Source organism: Balaenoptera physalus, assembly GCF_965194825.1.
Source record: "Balaenoptera physalus genome assembly, chromosome: 12".
Taxonomy (NCBI): Eukaryota; Metazoa; Chordata; class Mammalia; order Artiodactyla; family Balaenopteridae; genus Balaenoptera; species Balaenoptera physalus.
In genome coordinates, this window is record NC_138897.1 from 41,837,403 (window position 1) to 41,859,832 (window position 22,430).

At 34.6% G+C, this 22,430-nt stretch overlaps 2 long non-coding RNA genes across 2 annotated transcripts in view; both read left to right on the plus strand.

Moving 5' to 3' along the window:
* LOC309639221 overlaps window positions 1-22,430 on the plus strand; it is a 1,112,218-nt gene that overhangs the window by 831,466 nt on the left and 258,322 nt on the right. The window lies entirely within an intron of this gene.
* The window catches only part of LOC309639231, a 70,216-nt gene continuing 48,246 nt past the window's right edge, over window positions 461-22,430 (plus strand). Inside the window, exon 1 of the long non-coding RNA XR_014251537.1 lies at window positions 461-4,243. This is a non-coding gene — a long non-coding RNA (uncharacterized lncRNA). The remainder of the gene's footprint in view (window positions 4,244-22,430) is intronic.

A 22,430-nucleotide genomic window follows, 5' to 3' on the forward strand; every position in this document is an offset into this window, starting at 1 on the left:
TTAGTGGGTTTTTGTTTTTGTTTTTTGGGTTTTTTTTCTGGGTATATACCCAGGAGTGGAATTGTTGGATCATATGCTAGTTCTATTTTTAGTTTTTTAGGAACCTCCATACTGTTTACCATAGTGATTGCACCAATTTACGTTCTTACCAACAGTGTATGAGGGTTCCTTTTTCTCCACACCCTCTCCAGCATTTATACTTTGAAGACTCTCTGATGATAGAATTTCTGATTCTGACCACTGTGAGGTGATATCTCATTGTGGTTTTGATTTGCATTTCTCTAATAATTAGAGATGTTGAGCATTTTTTCATGTGCTTATTGACCATCTATGTATCTTCTTTGGAGAAATGTCTACTCAGGTCTTCTGCTCATTTCTTGATTAGGTTGTTTGTTTTCTTGATATTGAGTTGTATGACCTGTTCATGTATTTTGAATACTAACCACTTGTTGGTCATATCTATTAAAAGACCAAAATGTGGTTTTCTCTGGGTAATAAGAAATGTAGGCACAGAGAAGGGGACAGAAAACTGCTTTTTTAATAAAGAATTCTATAAAACTTTGTGCATGATTATTATGATTTAAAAAATAAAAACCAGAAGCATGTAAAACATTGATAAAAATTCAATTTAAAAATTTAGTATAGTGCTTACACATTTTAAGCTCTCAATATTATTCCCATTGGTAGGAATAATTAAAGAATTGTTAGGATTTGTTCTCTTAAGCACTTTAAATCTTCCTTTTTGGTACTACTTATATTCTCCATTTTCTCAGTAAAGACTTTTGTTCCATGGCAAAGTGTATTCCAATATACCACTGTCTGAATTATCACAAAACTCCAGTCAGTCCAAGATTGAACTAATATGTTAGATAGCACTATACTTTATGTACAGTTAAAATGTTGAATTATTATTATTTTTGGGGTAAGAGAATAAGAAATGTGTTTAAGTAAATACTGAGCTAATACAAAGTGTGATCATAATGTAAATAAGATTCATCTTTTAATAATATCACCAAAGAATAGTTAAGATATAACAACATTTGTGTGCATCAAATATGAAATAATATATGTATCTTTTTTTAATCCTCACAACATTCTGTTTTAACCACCATGATTCCTATTTTAGCATAGAAATTACAAATAATATTATTAGATTATTTAATGATTTCTTTATACAGGACCATGTATTAATACTTCCTCTAAATTACATCATTTAAACCATTAAAAAAATAAACAGATTCTTACTTAGATGGCAAAGTAATTTGTCCATGCTCAAATCTAATATAGGACGTAACCACTTTTAAAATTATTATTTGGACCCTATATCTTATGAACTTAGTTCTATGTATATATTGCCTACACTGTAACTAAGTCTTCAATTCTATCTTCTGGGGAAAAAAAAAATCAGTTTTCAGTGGACTCAGTTCTCTCAAACAAAAGTGTGGAAATGGTTTCAAGAACATATACAGTGATTCCAGTAAGAGAGTTGGGAAACATAATTATAAGACTTTCATTAAATTTTTTAACCTTTGTAACTTTTTCATTTTTTCTATCTCAGACATCTTTTGCCTGTTTTTCCATAATGATTGTCATAAGGATCAAAATGGAAAATGGGCTGCTGAGAAGATGGAATCCCACTGCACAGCCAGGTTCCTTGTATACAGGTGAATGTTAACCTAATCAAAGTAATGAAATTAAGACATGATGCATTGAAACGTAATAGATAGATTGAATAAACTGATAAATCTTAATTTTTTTGTCTAGTTCTGATCTTTCCCTTAATCTCCAGATTCATTAGGTAGTCAATGACCAAAGGTGACTGACATCAGCTAGGTTACTCTGTCTACTTGGTTTTGTAGCGACTTCTGAAATGGATGTTCTTTGACCGGCATTAGCATGTATTACAAAGATGTTCACACACTGTGACCACACATATGCCTCTTCCTCAGACTTACTTATCCTTGATCTTCTAATCTTTCCCCTTCCAGTTCCATGGCTCCAATGTGTCACTGCTCACGTCTTTATGTATAAATTCTTACCTCAGGCCACCTGTCTTTCCACACATGGAATAGCCAGGTGCACTACAGTAACCTCTGACTATTGATGGGAGGGTGGTTTCCATTCACCACTGTTTCTGTGGTGACCTCTGAGAGGGAATGCATTGTAGTTACAGTCTGTTTTTGGTTTGTGCCCTTATACTGAGCCATGGCATGAGTTTATTTCTTATACTGTGAAATAAACTCAGCCTTTTTCTTCCCCTATTGGGTGGTCATATGGAGTTGGCCTCATACAATCATAGGTGTGGGCTGAGGAAGAGACACTAGTGGAAACATTGTGGGTGACACATGGGTCTGGGACATCTACTAATGCATCTTACTTGTGACCTCCACACCTGTTTATGACTCGCTTTAGATGTATTATTTCTATCTTAAAATGGATCAATATTGATAACACCAAATCTTAGTAGTTCGTGGTATTAGCTCTTAATGGGCACTTCTGGTCTCAACCCCACTTCATGACACATGGTCGTTTATCTCTCGCCTTATTTCAAGCCAGGAGATGTTTTCAAAAAGCCATATAATTCTCTGTTACAGCCAGTATGGTCTTGCACAATGTAGTGGGCTACATTGTGATTCTTCTATCAGGGCTTTCCATGTACTCCATACTGCATTTGTTTCTGAAGGAGGTACTGCTCATATCATAGCCTAGATGTGTTGCAGAGTCCCTTCCACCAAATTTAACATCTTTTAATGTCATCTGATATACACATCAAAGGAATATTCCAAAGTGTAGAGAATGTAGTTTCCAGAACCCAAAGAGACCTGTCTCCTTGTTAGTATGGGGAGATGATGAGTGTAATGATGTTTTATGCTCCAGAATATTGATCCCAAATATATCCAGAGAAAAACATGGTCCAAAAGGATGCATTCACCTCAATGTTCACTGCAGCACTGTTTACAGTAGCCAAGACATGGAAGCAGCCTAAATGTCCATCGACAGAGGAATGGATAAAGAAGATGTAGTACACATATACAATGGAATATTACTTAGCCATTAAAAAGAATGAAATAATGTCATTTGCAGCAACATGGATGGATTAGAGATTGTCATACTGAGTGAAGTAAGTCAGACAGAGAAAGACAAATATCATATGATATTGCTTATATGTGGAATCTAAAAATAATGATACAAATGAACTTATTTACAAAACAGAAACAGACTCACAGACTTAGAGAACAAACTTATGGTTACCAGAGGGAAGGGTGAGGGGGAGGGACTGTTAAGGAGATTGGGATTGACCTCTACACACTACTATATTTAAAATGGATAATCAACAAGGACCTACTGTAGAGCACAGGGAACTCTGCTCAATATTATGTAGCAACCTAAATGGGAAAAGAATTTGAAAAAGAATAGATACATGTATATGTATAACTGAATCACTTTGCTATACACCTGAAACTAACACAACATTGTTAATCAACTATACTCCAATATAAAATAAAAAGTAAAAAAAAAAAAGAATATCGAGCCAGAAAGACCTTACTGATGTGATAAGTTTCTGAATCTTATGAAGTCCTTGTTAAGAACTGTAAAGGATTTGAGATTTTATCCAACTTGCAAGCTAAAATTGTTAGCTTGTAACAGTTTTGTGGATACTATATGAAGACACAAAACCCCTGAATCAGAGATGAAGGATTGTGTTACCAACAACCTAGCAACCACTGTGAGCAACATGCTTGCCTCAGTTTTCTTTGTCACCAAAACCTATTGGGGTGATATGAAGGAACCCAGATGAATGCTGTGCACACAGCAGGTTTGCATCATGACTGAGGGACCCTGAGCTCAATGAACTGAAATCTTTTAAAATGAGTAGTAACCCTGCCTGACCTGTACTCCACAGAGGACTTTGTCTTTATTATCCTGGACAGAAGACAGACATACCTTTTGCTCTGGAGAGATACTACATTTTCCAAATGTTCTTGAAAAGATAGTCCAGAACAAATGTAGTCAGTGCCTCTGCTTGTTAACATGCAGAAACGCTAGGGACCCATGGAGAATTGTCTCCCCAAAGGCCTTCATTGCACTTGCCACTTCTTGTTCATCTGGTCTGATCTCTTTGGGGAAAGACTGAAAGTATCATTACCATATATATTTCCCGTGGTGTTGTAGGGTTGCTTTCCCCAGAGATCCAGTTTCTCTTTCAGTTAATGGATTACAGTTAAAAAAAAAAAAAAAAAAAGTGGGTGGGGAGATAAAGTCTGAAATTTTGGTAAGGGAATCATGATTTTCTATTGAGGCAGCAGCCATTACCTTCCTGATTATCCATACTTGATTTTCTTTTTTTGTGTACCTTAAGCAATATTTTTGTTGGCGGCCTATCTTGCTCATAGGTATGTCTTGCTCTATGAACCATCTCCATAGTTTTCTAAGATGTGGATTTCCTGGTTGTCACTATGACTTGGTTGCTTATTATAAAAATTGCACCCACTTTTCTTCTCTCTGTTGAACACTGACTGACATCTGACATCTACTATATGGGGATCCTATCAACTCATTGTTCAATGAGCCCAGTCATGTAATAGCATCTCCAGTCATCATCCTTGATCTACAAGAGGACAGCCACCACTGAGCTTCTTCATGATGCTGGGGTCCCTTTCACCAGTATACTCTTACTGTTTTGACACAAAGAGGATTTCTCTCTAGGTGTTCCTGCAGAAGATGGCCGTCTTATAGTCTTTTTAGCTTTATATAGAATATTCAATCTCTGAGCTTACTGATTTCTTCTTCACTCATCTGCCACAGTAGATTTGTCATTCCTATATCATTTTCTATGAGCATTTTTCCCCAAGTTTCCAAAAATTTTTGACCAGTCATTGGTCAAATGACTGGAAGGAGGCAATACCTTGGGTGAGTTAGTCTCTTCAGAAGAGCCAATCCATGGAGTGAGGCTAAGCTAAAAACTTCTGCCAATCATCGACTCCCCCAGCATAGGTGGGAGTGAATACTTTGTTCCTAAAGGGGAAAATCTGGGCAACACAACACAATATCCACAATGGCATTACTTAGTCATATTCTATAACCTAAAAGAAAAATAAATATTACAGAATTAAATTAATGGATGACTTCCCATGTTCCTAAAAAACTCTACACGTCCACTTTATGCTCTGGATTCCATATCCTCTTGCCATCAAGAGAACTTTGCTCCTTAGTCGTTCTTCCTACTCCAGCATCACCACTTTATCACTAATCTTTATCCCTAATGACTGTATTATTCCAATGAGCATGCAAACATATTCTGGTATCTTCTACCTGCTGGCAATAAGGAAAGAAAGAAAAAAGAGAGAGAGAGGGAGAGAGAGGGAAGAACAAAGAGAGAGAAATAAAAATAAAAATTTTACAAATCAAAAATTCACATACATCCCTTCCAGACATTTTCACATTTCTCTGCTAAATTCTTGCGTTTCTAAAATCTTATTCTCCTCCTCCTCCTCCCTTCTCTTACTCCTTTTTCACTCAACGTACTCTGAAGAAGTGATGCCTCTTCACGACATTGAAACTGCCCCCAAGCAAGTCTCTAACAACTAACGTAGTGCTCATATCAATGGCTATTTGTCTTTATTTATTTTAATTAACCTTTTATTTAAAATAGTTAACCACTCCCTTCTTCTTGAAATTCTTTCTTCTCTCTAATCAGTGACAATACATTCTCCTGGTTTTCCTTATATATCAATGACTAATTTTTTTGAATCTACTTTCCTGGATAATCTTCTTGAGATGTATCACTAAATGTTGGAATTTCCCAGGGCTTAGTCTTAACAACCTTCTATTTGATATACACATTTATTTTTTTTTTAGAACTATCATCTAATTATCTGGCTTTAAATACCCTATACATACTTATAACACTCACATATCTGTGTCTGGATCAGACCACTCCTCTAAACTACAAAACTATTATTTTATCTACTTGGAACCTCTACACAGGTGTCTATTAAACACCTCAGACACATGACTAAAACAAAACTGTTTTAAGCCATATAATTGTTCTTTTTAAAAGAAATGTCTTAAGTTGATTAAGCCAAAGCCTAAATGTCACCCTTTATTCTAATCTTTCTTTCACTCCCCATATTGAACTCATTTCCAAGCCCAATTGATTTTTCCTCCAAATCAAAACTAATATTTCCACATTATTACCTGTTTTCTCTATGATCATCTTAGTTCCAGCTATCACCATCTCTTGGACTATTTCAATGAACTTTTCATCAGACATTTATCCTCATCTTTTACTCTCTTTGTAAATTACTTTGCACAAAAGAGCCAAATCATTTTGTAATTATAAAGCATGTAATACTTTTTATCTGCTTAAAATCTTCCAATAGTATCTTCTTGCAATTAGAATAAAATATAAACTCATACCTTGGAACACACAGGTCTATATTATCAGGTTATGCTTATCTTTTCTCTATTATTTTATGTCTTATTCTTCCTTATTAACTTCTCTCCATTCAGAGCCACACTGGTCTGCAGTCAGTGCTTAGATCACTCAGGGCCACTGCACTGGCTGTGCCATCGTTTTGTATGACCTCTCAGTTTTGACCAGTACTGGCTCTATCTTATACAATTCAGTTTCTGTTTAACCACCCAGTAGAAAGAAGCTATCACACTATTCTCTACTAAATTATGCTTTTTATTTTAGGCATTGCACTCATTAACACCAGATTTTTTCCTTTATTCTGTTTTTCTTTCTAATAAAATATAAGTTCAGTCAGCTGTTACCTTACCTGATCTACTTGCCGTTTCATCTTTACTGCTTTAGAACATCATATCATGCACATAATAAGTACTCAATATTTCTTGCAGGAAAGAATATAGAGAGGAAGGAAGGGAGGCCTGGCAGGAAAAAGAAACAATAGGAAAAATATAGTTTATTCACTAAATTTTGTCTGCTGATATTAGTTGCAGTAGAAGGCTAATGTAAGGTACATATCATTGCAGACATTGAAGTATACTGGATTTTACTGCCTTATTTTTTTCCTCTGGAATTACTTTAAAGATAAGCAAAGAGGGATTATTTCTGGCAATGAACACATTATTATATTATGCATATAAACGTTACTGTGCTGAATGAAAGCATTGGATATAGCATTGCATTTAAAATACTTTTTTAAGATAAAATATCTACATTGAATGTGATTTCTTAAGTGTCATATTTCTGAGATAAGAGATGATATTAATTTTTTTCTTTCTACTATTACACTACCTGGTAAGTATGCTTAACAAATATTTGTTTAAAATCTAAATGACTCTATAAACTTAAACAACTTATCCAAAGTTCACTCAATTTTTTTGAGAAACTCTATAAGTTTGATAATTTTTCTGCCAAATTGAGTTTCTCTTCCAGGATACTACAGTGAATTTTTATAGACTGAAGGTCATGTGCGTAAGAACTATAAAGTTTGGACACACACACATACACACAATCCCTGGGATATAATAGTTTTTGGAAGTGAGTTAAACTTCAGAAGAAGGAACGAGCACCAGGTATTTTCTGTTAATACAGCTTCAGCAATAAGGAAGACTGATTTTGCAGAAAGGCAGCATAACTAAATTTTCTTTTAAAGTCCTGACAGCTTTGTGTTGGCAAAAACCAAATGGGGAAACCCAGGGCAACAGCAACCTCCAGAATATGCAGAAAAAATACTAGGAAGAAGGAGTTAGAGAAGGGTAATTCAAAAGTCTCTGTGTAAACTTTAGCCAAATCTCTAGCTGAATCTTGAGCCACACATGCAGCGGCAAACTAAAATCATCTTTCAGCTGAGACTAAAATAACTGAACTGCAGTTTGTGTAGTCACAAACTGCAAACAAGGCAGAGACTGCAGTTTGAAACTAACCAAGTTAATTGCCTTCTAAAACAAAACTGAAAATATCCACACCCATTGAAGGAATGTAACAGAATCTGTGTTCTCAGAAGCATAGTATTTACAATGTCCAGGATACAATCCCAAATTAATCAACATATGTAGATAGAGAAACAAGCAAATGTGGCCCATTTCAAGTAAAAAGGCAATCAACAGAAGCCAACCCTTAGATAATATAGATATTGGAAATATCAGACCAGGACTTTATAGGAGCTATAATAATTATACACAGTGAAGTACTAAAAAAAAATGCTTGTAATAAATGAAAAAGTAGAAAACCACAAGAGAGAAAAAAAAATACACATTAGAAAAGGAAAAATTTAGAACTTCAAAGTATAATATATGAAATCAAAATTGAAACTGAGTGGATGGGCTTAATTGTGAAATGAATATGACACAGCAAAGAAGAGCAAACTAGAAGATAGACTAGTAGAAATTATCTACCATAAAGATGTGAGAAAAAACACTGAACAAAATTTTAGAGTTCAAGACACTGTAGAAAAATATTAAAACCTGTGCACATGTCTCTGAAAGAAGAAGAGAAATAAAAAAGGAAGAAAACTAGTCACATAAATAATGCCCCCCAAATTCTAAACTTGGGGGGTAAAATAGAAATTTTCAGATGCTTGAAAGTTATATAAACCCAAGAATAATAAATATGAAGATCATACTTAGACTTATCATAGTAAAACTGATAGAAATTAAAAACAAAAAAGAAAAGAAAATCTTAAAAAAAACTAGAGACAAACAACATATTACATACAATTAAACATCAGATCAAATGACTAAAGATTCCATGAAGGTTATGGGAACCAGAATACAAGGAGACAGAATATTGAAAGTGCGAGAAGAAAAAAAAAAAAAAAAAGTAAATAAAAAAGTTGCCAACCCAGAACTTTATGTCTATGGAAAATATCACTCAAGAACAAAGGTGAAATAAGATGATTTCAGATAAAGCAAAACTGAGAGGATTCATTTCGAATAGACCAGCCCTACAAGAAATGCTGTTAGAAAATCTTTAGGCTGAAAGAGAAATAATATGGGAGGAAAACTAAAATATCCAGAAAGAATGAAAACATAGTTAAGTAACTGAGTCAATATATTTTTAAAACAATTTTTCTCTTTATTTAAAAGTCAAAAGACTGTATATATATATATATATATATATATATATATATAAAGCATTTTCTTGTGGATTTTATAGTGAATATAGATATAACACATATGACAACTATAGCAAAATGATGGTGAATGGAGCTAAATAGTTACAATGTTGTTTCAATAAGTCAGTTAAAATGGTACAATATTAATAGTCAGAATATGAAAGGTTAAAGATGCATACTGTAACATCTAAAGCAACCATTAAAAGTACTGTAAAGAGTTATATCTTTAAAAGCCATAGCTAAATTAAATTATAATTCTGAAAGATATCTATTTCAAGGTAAGGCAAGAAAGGGGTTGCATATGAACAACAACAAGAAAAAAAGCAGGGGACAATACGAAAATTAATAATAAAACTGTAGGCAAAAATTCAGCCCATACTAGTGATTGCATTGCATATGCCATGCAACAGTAAACCTGAGAAGGTTGAAATGTCTATATTAATGTAAAACAATATAGACTTTAAAGCAAATAATATTATGAGATAAAGAGGGACACTTCATAATGATAAAGGGTCAATTCATCGGGAAGACATAACAATCATAAATGTGTGTGCACTAACTAGCATTGTTTCAAAATACATGAAACAAAAATGGACAAAATTAAAAGAAAAACAGGCAATTCAACAATTATAGTAGAATATTTAACACGTTTATTTAAGTAATTAATAGAAAAATCAGACAAAAATAATCAGTAATACAATATGATCTGAACAATATGAAACATCCTGACCTAATTTATATTAATGGAACAGTACACCCAACAACTGCAATATATGCATTCTTTTCAAATGTACATAGTATGTTTACTGAGATTAATGATACATCCATAAACTGGGCAGTTACATGTTCCTTTCAGAAAATGGAAAATATCATGAAATATTGGAATGGAAGAAGATTAACAAAATAAAGAATTGGTCAAATAAGTTACAACATGGATGGAAAACAAAATAAAAGCGCTTGGAAGTGAAAAGTGAATGAAAAGAAAGACAAATATGGATATAAAAATTACTTCATATATGTCAGTCTTTGGGCTATTTCTCCACCTTGGAAGAAGACTCATATATTAAGTACATCAAATAAACAAAATACCTGACCAGGACAGTGGATATGTTTTTCTTATGATCATTGACTTGCTTAAGGACTTATTATTTTTTTTATATAATGTAGCTCCCATTTAGGGGATATATTTTATTCATCTAAACTGCTCACTACTTTTTCCTTGTGTTTTTCTCTACACACAGCACTGTGGGTCTCAAGAGGTATTTGGGATTTATTGGCCAAGTAGACGTATATCCCAGCATCCTTCAAGGAGTAGAACATAAAGAACAACTGCATAGTTCATAACATATTGACATTACTTCTCTGAATCTATTTTTTCTCTCTAAGTCATTCCTTCTATCTAGTTCTCCCCTTGTTGTGTGGAGATCATAACAGAGGAACAAATATAAAATATGTCAGCCAGGAGGACAACTTAAAAAATGTTTTTTAATGAGAAGGCAATCAGAAAGTGATTGTGAAGTCTATACATAATCTTAATTAGAGCGTTTGTAACCATAACATCATAGCATGACTGATGAGGAGGGCTTTAATCCCGAAAGCAACAAGCAGTTCTAAAGATTTCAGAATTCTGCTGCTGAGCAAGGCATTTATAGGTACTCTGGGAAAATGCAGGTGTAACTGTGCCTCATTTATTTCATCAGCTCCATAGATAATAGCAAACTACTTATGTCTGATCAAGACACATTACATGTGTTTATCATACTAAATGGATGGACATTCCATTTGTGATAGATAAAGGTATCAGCCAATTACTAGACTAGTTTTTTTTTTTTTTTCAATTGGAGATAGATAGATGATAGGTAGATAGATAATATAAATCAAAAGACAATTAATAAACATGTATAATGAGAGGCTTATTGTCTCAATTCTTTCTCACAAGGCTTTTACCAAGCCCTTACCCAAGGAGATATTCCAGAGGAACTCCTGGGTTTGGTTGCTTAAGGTATATGTGTGTGATTTTCTGTGTAATTAAGGGGCTGAACAATATATACATTAATTTTGATTGCATACTTTTCCAACAGAGGTTTTTAATCAACTTCTCAAAAGACTCTGTTGTAAAAGCCTGATGTCTATAGTAGCCTCAGTGCAAACTCAGATTCTAAGCCCCATACTTGTGTGTGCTGCCATGTATGTGTGCCACCTTGTATCATTTATTATTTGCTGCCTTAAAAATTATCCCAAAACTAAGTGACTTAAACAACACCCATTTTACTTTATCAAAATTCTGTGGGTCAACAATTTGGTCTGGGTTCATATGGGTTTTTCTTTTGTTGGTGTTTCCTGGGATCACTTATGTGGCTGCAGTATACTGGCAGCTTAATTACAGGATGGCAGGCTTAGGAAGACTCAGTTCTACATGGTTTAATCCTCCATAAAGCTTGCCCAAGCTTCTTCACAGGACAGCACCAGGGTTCAAGAGGAGGAGAGAGAAGCTACAAGGTTTTGGTAGCCTGAGTTTGGGAATCATACAACATTACTTTCACTGATTGTATTTGTCTAAACAAGTCACAAAGCCATCCCAGACATAAAGGGTGGAGGAATATACATCAACTCTGGAAAAGAGAAGTTGCTCATACATAAATGAAAATTTTGAATTCATCCTTGCAATTTACTGAACACAGAAATTCTCATTTTCCATAACCATGGCCCCCCTGGCATAGTCACAGAAAAACTTCTCTCAAGTTCTCATAGAACTTGATATGAGAGAAAACTCTGCCAGCAGGAAAACGTACAAAACAAACAGAGACTAAAAACAAAACAAAATGTTCCTTAATATACCAGCTGGACTACTCAAATTTAACACTTATATGATACAAGATTTTAATTAAATTCTATTTGTTTGGACAATAGTGATCAAATGTGTTGGAGGCTCAAATTCCCTTCTTCAAACTAAGCATTTACATTTCACAGAGTCAAACTCTAAACCTGTATATTTGTCCTGTAAGAAAACATATTCCTGGCAAAAGACCTTCCAAGTGACAGTTGATTTAAACGTCTTTTCCTCTTGGTTCTGGCTGGACACTCCTCTTTCATTGTACCATTTACTGTTTTCCACTGGGTTTACTCCCTATCTCACACTGATCTCTGCCTCCTAACAACTAATGAGACAACTTGTTTAAAGGCTGGTATATTTATTGCAAAGAATTTTCAAATGCTTGTTCAACAATTTTTCAAAGATCATTCTTTGAAGCACAAATAACCCATTGATCATATTTAATAGTACAACAACATATTTTTATTAATCAATTGTGGATATTCTCAGTGCTCCACTTGGATCTCCTTGGATCTCTTTTTGAATTTTTGTTTGATTTTGCTTCTAATGGCTTGCACCTCTGATTCTTCTCAGAAGACTGTCCTCTAGAAAAAGGAGTTTTCCTGTGCTCACAAAGAGTAAGGGATGCCTGGGAGTTTAAATCCCTGGGGCAAACCTTAGCAAATGACTCAATGGCATGAAAGCTCAGCTTCCTTACCTGTACAGGCAACAACTCTCAGGTGGACCTTATACACCCCAATCCCCCATGTGGATCCGGCTGAATAATGTTCTGTAAGACTTTGCCTAAAACCATACTCTTGCTTGGCTTCCTTCTCTTTTCTGCTTGGCATCCTTCACTCTCTCACCTGTTTCTCCTTGGAAGACACTCCTGAAAAGATCACTTTACACTTATCTCAGGTTTCTGAGTAATATGTCCTAAGACAATGAACCAAAGATCTATATAATTTTTTGAACTTAGAACAGTTTATTCTTCTCAGCTTCATCATCTGTCACTTTACCAGCATATTAGCCTGATAATACATTATTTTACCTCTTTACATCCTTTCCCTACTGGTATATTAAGTTGAATTTTATGACCTGCACAAGCTTGTACAGCAAAATGAAAGCTGTTTTTAAAAAAAATGGCATTAAAGAGCCTTTACTTAATATCAAAAATACTTGAGGGCTATTTCCACTCTAGCACAGAGATTTTGTTATACCACATAAAATATCCACTGAATTGTGTTTTATATTAGCACACAAAAAGTAAAGTAAATGATTGAGATAACCATTGGGATTATTTTAAATACACGAAACAATTGTTCAACCTAAAATATTTGATTCAAACTCAGAATTTCCATAATTTTGCCCTTCCTAGGTCTCCATAGAAAATCCAACCAATGTTCTTACAGAACTGAATTTATTTCCCTTTTACACGTTCATTCCATAAACATCTGGTGCTTATTATGTGCAAGATACATTTGGCCAAAATAGGCTCTATCAGTACTTAGGCAGACCAGTAATAGAAATCTAGAATATTTCTGGACTACTGCTGATAGGCTGTCAAACATAATTAGATACATTACTAACAGATGTTCCTAGCTCACGATTAATTCCATCAGTTTCTTGGCTGATCATTCATATAAAAGCATTGATTGAGTGCCTACTTAGTGTTGAGTATTATGAAAACATTGCAAATTTTGGATAGAAAAAGGCATTCCTAGCCTTCATGCTAAAATAAGCAATTAATTTAACTGAGAAATTAATAATATATAAACAAAGATAAACACTCCAAACGAGGGTTCTGCAAAGCCCTTACATTCTTTGTTACTGATGATAAGTGTCAGAGTTCAGAATAGAGGAAATGCATTGAGGACCAAATTAGAGAAGTCTTACTGAGAATTAGAAAAGTGTTTTGAGGGTCTCCAGGAACACCCTCAGGCTTGAAAATTCTCTAGAGGTACTCACATAATTCAAAAAAGCTGTTATATTCATTATTATGATTTATTACAGTGACACAGGTGAAATCAGAGAAGGAAAGGCACATGGGCAAAATCCAGGAGAACCAAGATGTAATCTTCCGGGTGTCCCCTGCCAGTGGGAGTGCACTTAGTTCTCCCAGCAAAAATGTGACAACACGTGTGAAGTGTTGCCAGTCAGGGACACTAATCTATGCCCTGATGTCCAGAGATCTCACTGGAGTTTTTTCCTATAGGCATACATCTCCCAGGTGTCTACTCTCAGGGGCTCAGACTTCAGTCCCCACTTCCAGAGGAAAAACAAGCATTTACCAGATATCACATTGTCAGAATCAACTTATATGATTAAAGTGTTCTGCATGGCCCAAGTCTCAAGCATACAGACACAAACTTATTATCAGGCAGAATATTCCACAGGCTCAGAGATTATCTCCCAGGAGTTGGCCAAGGGTCAGTCCTGAAGACAGACTTTTCTCTGGAATGTCCAGGGTTTGGAGCAATGTAGGCCTTCTGAGTTAACCCTTTCCAGCCAAAGTGTTTGGAAAGAAAAACTCACAAATCAAAGAGCACTTTCAATTTAAAACATTTATTTCAATGTCCAAATCACTACATATTCCACTTTCAAGTGCATATTCATCAGCACTCTCCATTTCCTGGAAAAGAAAAATGTAACCTTATTGCAGAAATCAGTTATGGGGGTAGATAGCTGTGTGTTTGGGGTGGGGAGCAAGGTTGGGAAACCAGCTGATGTTTTTCTTATTTGCATGTGATAAAATTTTGGTAAATTTGAGCTGTTTTACGGTATCACTTATATCCTACTTACTCTATCTCATCAAATCTTGTTTTCACTATTTAGTGCTTTTTGGAGGGTGGAACATTGTGTTTAGCAAGTTGACATGCTGTAAGGGATGAAAATCCAAAGTGTGGGGTACATGCAACAAGCTCGTTTGGCTTTGAAATGTGCCACTCTAAGCTGAATTCTAAGCTTGTCTTTATTTTCTGGTCTTTATAAGTACACCACAAATGCTATTTGACAAAGGAAAAATAGTCTATTCAGTAAAGAGAAATAGAATAAGAAAGTCCTGGCATCATTAAGGAATGTACACATTTTATAACCATTTTATAACTCCAAACACAGGAAATGGATTCATAATTAATTAATAAGACTCTAAGAAGAAAAAAATATTAAATATAGCAATTTTAATGGTACTCTTTAGGTTAGTGTAACTCAGTAAACAAAGAATCAATAAATGAAAATATGTCAAGCATCTGGTATGCCTTTCATTTGATACCTGAAAAACAAATGATAGTGTAAGTTGGCAGCATTTTTAAGGAAGTAATACATCTCCCAGTATGAGATAATAACCACACCTGTTAACTGAGAAAATTAGAATGGTATAAGATTATAAGAGATGTCATTTATTAAATTTATTTTCATTGTATTAGTCGCACTTATACATATTTAAAGGATATATGTGTTGTGAATATATTCATTATTTAGTAAATACACATTTCAATTTGCACATGGAGCCACATAAACATGGAGCTTTATTTCCACAGCCTACCTGGAGTCTAAAAACCAAAGTATAGAACCAATGCCCTTGATTAATCTACCTAAAATAACACTTTTCATTAGTTATTTTAAACTTCAGTGGATCACTATTCCCTCCTGAATAGTGTCTTTAATTGAATTAAGTTCTTTATTTTTATTTTTTATTTATTTTTATTTTTATTTTATTTAAAAAAATTAATATCTTTATTGGAGTATAATTGCTTTACAATGCTGTGTTAGTTTCTGCTTTATAACAAAGTGAATCAGCTATACATATACATATATCCCCATATCTCCTCCCTCTTGCACATCTCCCTCCCACCTTCCCTATCCCACCCCTCTAGGTGGGCACAAAGCACCGGACTGATCGCCCTGTGCTATGCGGCTGCTTCCCACTAGCTATCTATTTTACATTTTTTAGTGTATATATGTCCGTGCCACTCTCTCGCTTCATCCTTACTGTCCCATAAATATGTGAGATCTAATACTGACTTCATGGCTTATATTATGCTTTAGTTCTATCTGGTATTTATTCTCTTTCCTCTATAAATTCAAATACTAGCTAATAGTCAAAATGCAAGAGAAGACCTATCACCTTCAGGATACCCTACTGGATTATTCCATCTTTCATTGACATTTCTTTAATGTGAATTCTTATAAAGGATAGAGTCTATACCATGTAATTTAACAATTCTTATTCTTAATTTTTAAACCTTCACCGTTGTTTTGCATGTTGGTCTTCTTTAAAAATCTACAGCATAGTTTTAAGGTCTTTAACTATAACTTCTATTTGTTATGTTTTCCCTCTATTAATAACCAATTTTATTCCCTGTGCAGAGCATTATTGCTTATCATATTACCATCTATGAGGACATTCTTAGAAGATATTTTTTACAAGTATCGAGTCTTCTGGTTTCTCTCGCACATCCTTGTCTAGAATCTCCTTACTTTGGAATCTACTTTTCCTATAGGGATTACACCTGTTTTGCCTTCTCCAATGGTAATCTCAGTCATTGATTTCCCATTATGTGTCATCTGTATTCTCCATTTGGAATTCAATTTTATTGCATTCAATAGTTTTGCATTTTTTGCATACAAATTCCATTTCACTAATTTCTTGAAAGTAAGTAATGCACAGGGTCAAGGACTGTGTTTTATGTTTTACAGTATTACCTGTAGCAACTAGCACCATTAAGTAAGGGAAGAGTGCACTGAGATGTCAGTCAATGCTGATGAACAGATCCACTAAAACACAGTGGTGAGGATTACATTTCATGGAACATCAGGTGGAATTTCACCTTTTTTGTTAATGATAAAAGTTAACATCATCTTTTTAAATCTATTTAATGAGGCTACACCAAAGAAACTATCTAATTTCTTGGTGGGTACACATTCCTCATGTAGTGCTGAAAATAAGCAGTGAAATGTGTAATTGTTTCAGAGAATCCTTCTTTTCAATACTTTCTCAGGACATAAGGACAAAGGAGAAAATCATTCTTTTAGATAGTAACTTTTATTTTCTATATGATAATGTAAGAGCCCTTTAGACCTGGAAGTTGGTCTGGAGCCTGGCAGGTGAAGACTTCTCCAGCCAGGCGTCTGCCTTGGGGATAGTTAGGACATGAACTCTCTGGTGAAAAGGAGCTGTGCTTGCTAACATTGTCACAGTTCTTGGGTATGTCCGTGTCTTTTTCACACAGCAAGATGGTTTGTCAGTGTGTTGTGATTGTGTGTAAGGAGGTGCTTACCTCATTACTGGTCTGCATGGAGATGAGAAGGAAGTGAGGGAGGCTGATGTGGTTTGCATTAATTACATAGCTATCTGTTGTTCTTGCAGCCATCCAAGCATATAATAACTTAAGTAGAGTTTCAGTGAGTTAGAAACTTCAGCCCCTTGTTATGTTTCAGCAAGCTGATTCCCTATTATAGCACAGTCAGTACTTTTGTGTAAAGTCTTGACAAGGAGCAACAATGGCCACAGACCTTTGTTTTCTCCTGCCACTCAGTACCACTGGGATATTATCAGTGTGCACACAAAAGAGAGGAGGTCATCGATTGTGCCTTGGAGCCAGAGTTAACTCCTCTAATCATTTAAATCTCAGGTACTAGTTGATTCTTTTTCCAACCAGAAATTTGATCCAACAAGAAATATGGTACACTAAGTATGGGAAAGAGGCCCAAACATTTTTATAAAGTATATTAATAAAAGTGAACATAACTTTTAAAAACTTCTTTCACAAAAGGTATATGGTAGGTGCTCAAAAAATCATTGGTTAATGGAAATTTGACTCAGTGGCATAATATAGGGAATGGTAGTCTTTTCCACTCTGAAGGATGTTGGCACCCACAGAGTTTAACAACAGTGACAGTAAAAGATGTTTCTCTCGAAAAAAAAATAAAGTAGTACATTGCTCAATATGTAAACAAATCTCTTTTAAAATTTTGAAAATTGACATTTACCTTCTTCCATTGTGGTATAGCTTAAGTTTTTATTGGGAGATATAAACAAGAGAATTATACCTGAAGAGAGCGAAGGTCAACTTTGAAAGTGAAAACTTTTAAAACTGAGAGACCTAAGGAAGTAGGGTCCAAATGATAATTCTATCGAGATATAATAACAACAATGTATGGCATTTGTATAGTCTCACTGTATCAGAGAACCTCAAAGCGTTCATCAAATGAGAGTTAACAGTGATTAATTAACCCATCTGGCCATCCCCTCTTTGTTGCTCTAAAAATTGAGCAGCAGTTTCTCCATTAGAGACATTTTTAATTGCATTTATTACACTAATTAAACATTCCTTGTAAGTGCACAGATGTTGGGGCATAGCATCCATTTCACCCAGAATGGGAAATTATCACCTCCAAGCTGAAAGGGTAAACTTGAGATACTTACTAGCTCTTTGAAAAAGAAAGAATTGAGTCAAGTTCTAAAGGGAGAAAAAGAAATAGCTTTGGGAAACCTAATACTTCAGATCCACGTAAGTAATGAAAAATTTCAAATGTATACATCAATCAAGACATATTTATTAAGGGTTTATTATGTACAAAGCACTGTGATGAAGAAAGTAAGGGTGACAGATAAGCAGAGTCCACACTGAAGCCCAACATTTAGGGGAGGAAATGCTAATTTCATTACTGTATTTCTGTCACCAAATACATTCCCAAAATATATGAGGCAGCTTATAAGCTAATATGATCAAATAAAGCAAATGAAGAAATGAAGACCTCTGGGGGCAGAATGAGCTAATTTAAAAATATTTAAAACCTCTAGGGAGAATATATGAAAAGCGTGAAAGAGTTGGAATCAACACTTCTAAGTCTGGATGTTTTTTATGAGTGTTTAATTGAATTATCCTCTTATGGTTATGTTGGGACACATTTATCAAGATTTCAGCAATTACTGGTTATTGTGAGCCTAGCCAGTTGTAATGTGCTAAAAATAGCTGTCTTTGATCCTGAACTTTGCAGGAAATCAGAGAACTGGAGCACCCTGTCCAACCAAGATGTAGTTGGAATCACAGTCCCTGATTTAACATAGGAAAGCTTTGCCACAGTAGCCAACCTAGGTTCCCTATTCCCCTAATTAATTCATGGAGAAGCAGCATAAGAATGGCCCAGTAGCTTGTTAGAAATGCAAAATCCAAGGTTCTAGCCCATACCCACTTCATCAATATCTGCATTTTAACAAGATTCCTAGGTGATTTACACGCTAGTGATTACACTCCACAACAATCACTTACTTTTTTTCTGTGGGAAGTGGAAGCATTGTCTGATTTGAGACTGTAGGAGAAAAATCTGAAAGTGCTTGGCTCAACTCTACACTGTGCTTTTGGTTCTCCTTCCTGTGCAAAGGATGCTTTCTGGTCTGTATTTCACCATGATGTCAATGTCTTGAGGCAGGCTCCTGCTAAGATCTGTAATTAATCAGTTCTGTTTTGCTGGATGGGGTAAGTATAGTATTAAGATAACTTATTAAGAAACCAGTGTGGCCACACAGCTAATCCAAGTGTTCCAATCAGTTTTGTGAAATGAAGTTGATAATTTTATTCTATATGCCTGATTGTTAGAGAACAATCGTAGCTTCTAGCACAAAGAGTTCCAGTGTACAGATTTTTTAATTTATTTGTTTTTTCTTTGAAATATCTCATAACTCAGCCCCTCCTCTACAATTCTGTTCTGGCTGCCTTGGTCCACAGACTTTCATGTCATGGGCATTTCAACCATTTCCCACCTACGGTCTCCTTCCTCTCCAATCTCAGTAACAGCATATTTTTCTTTCTAAAATATGGAACTTATTTGACATTTTGGTTTTAATTATTTTTTTCTTTTGCTTACAACATAGAAGTTTCTATTTTAAGATGAATTTCAAAACCTTTAAGTGATCCAGCTTACTTTCTCATCTCTTCTCCCGTCATACTGCCAAATGTGCTTTATTCCCTAGATACATAGGACTTTCTTGTGTTCCCTCAATCCACTAGGAATAATATTCAGATCCTATACCTTTGCTCTTGTTCTAATGACCTACAACCCAGTCTTTATTATTAAGATTTATTTCAAAAGTCACATCCAGCTCCTGTATCCTATTTTTATTTTTGCATGTTCAGATTAAGTACAATGCTACAAGCAAAACACTTAGCATAGTGTTTACCCCTAATAGCCTAATATTTCATAAAGTTTAGTTCTCTTGTCTTCTTACCTAGGTGCTTATCTGTGCTCCTAGGATGTGAGACTTGTGATGATAAGCTATATATTTGTTTTTTATTGAAGTATAGTTGATTTAAAATATTATATTAGTTTCAGGTGTACAACATGGGGATTCAATACTTTTATAAATTATATTCCATTTAAAGTTATTACAAAACAATGGCTACACGTTCCTGTGCTGTACAATATGTCCTTGCTAAAACCCATACTTCTCTCTTGCCCCATCCTTTTCCTTCTCCCCACTGGTAACCACTAGTTTTTCTCTATATCTGTGAATCTATTTGTCTTGATATAATCATGTTTTATTTTTTAGATTCGACATATAGGTGATAACATAGAGTATTTGATAAGTTATATGGTTTTAAAAAATTTTTTATGAGTCTTTCATATGAACGAATGAAAGGATGAATATGTGGGTGAATGAGTGTATGAATGAATGAATGCAGTAGGCTTAGTGTATTTGTTTTTCTCTCTTAAATTGAAAGGATGCACCATTAATGTGTCTCTGTATTGAGAGATATAAACACCATTCCCTCATTTCACAAGTTTGTCATCTGTGCAATGATCAGGCCACAGAGAACTGCAGGCTTCAAGTCAGCTTCTTCTCACAACCAGCAGCAGCATGGGGAGTTCACATTTCAGTGGTTCTCCTTCATTGAGCAGATGCTTCAAATGAGAGCATATTTAAAACTAGCTGGTTATAATTTACATTGTATTAGCCTAAATAAAAACATGTGCATTATCAAAAGTAAAATTAAATGCTCATCAACTTAATTAGCTACTTTGTTGTTATCACTGAGTTTATTGCTTCAATTGCATCAGTGCAAATTAGCAAAAACCTTAATTTGTATAGAAATCAATATATTCATTTTGACCATAATGCACGCATATCTTCAGATTGATATCATTTAAATGAAAACAATGACACAATACAGTTAGATTTTTTGCTTCAGACTTAGAAACCATAGACTTTAGGACTACAGCCCTCACCTTTTACAGGGTGATGAGACTGAAGTCCAAAGAACAGCTTGTTCAAGGTTATTCTTCAGCTCTGACATGACTTCACAGGAATAAGACTTTGTACTTACATATGGATATATGCACTTGGGCAACTAAGAAACAGTATTTCTGTGATATTTAATGAAAACCAGAAATATATGTTACTGTGGTATTATTTAGAGAAAAATCAGGGATTTTTCTGGAATAAATAATGAATGAGTTAGGTAACTAGGGTTTTGACTCTGGAATTTTTGTTCAGCCCTTGAGCAGTGATCTAACTAATGGAGAAATTATTTTACTCATTCCTTTTCATTTTTCTCAAACACGATCTTTTTCTCGTTTCCTTCTGTCTTTTACTGTCAAAAGCATAGTCCAAGATCCACCTCCTTTTAGACCTTCCTAATTATCTATCCTTCATTAAATTTCTCCTCCAATTTTATAGTACATAGAATCTGAAAAACACAAACAGCTTTTATGTTCACTTAACAAGTATTTACTGATCAATCACTATGAGCAAGGTGGTTTAGAAGAACTATAGAAACCAATATTCTGTGCTGTGAAACAGTATTTTCTAATTGATTTATGTGCTACATTGGTCTTCTAACTTTCTTTAAAGAAGCATATCATTTTTTTTGCCACAATACCTAACAGAGAGATGAGTCCAGTTAGAAATCTGATTGATTAATTCTGTCTTCCCTGTCTCAGGCTTTTTAAACACTGGTGGTACTTCCATGCATCTCACCATGAAGGTCAATTAAATGTCAGTGATAAATTACACCTCTTCTTTACTTTTTTTTTTTTTTTCCAGAAATAACCTCCCACTTAATCTCTTGACCTCTGTTTCCTACTCTGGATTCTACTGTACCTATGCCTTGACTTCATACTGAGTTTTTGACATCTGCTTCCTTTCTCTCTCAGTTTGATAAAAAATGTGTTCTTCCATTTCTTCCTTTACTAACGGCATGTTATCTGCTGTGTTATTTATGCTTCCCAAGTCTTCTTAAAGGCTCGTTTAGGAATGTTTCCTTTTGTGAAACCTAATCTATAGAATCCCCATTTGCTTGGTTTACCCTCACTGGTAACAGTTTACCAATTTCTACTATTGACAACCAGAACACAGAGATTAAGACAGATTGATGAGGGAAGATCAAGGAATGAAAATATTTGTAAATTCATATTTTTATTAAATCTAAACTTTTTAGGAAGGAAAATACTATCAGCAAGAACCAAAATAATATATATTGAAAATTCTAGGAAAAACAGTCTAACTAGACAGTATAATTGTGTGAAGGACT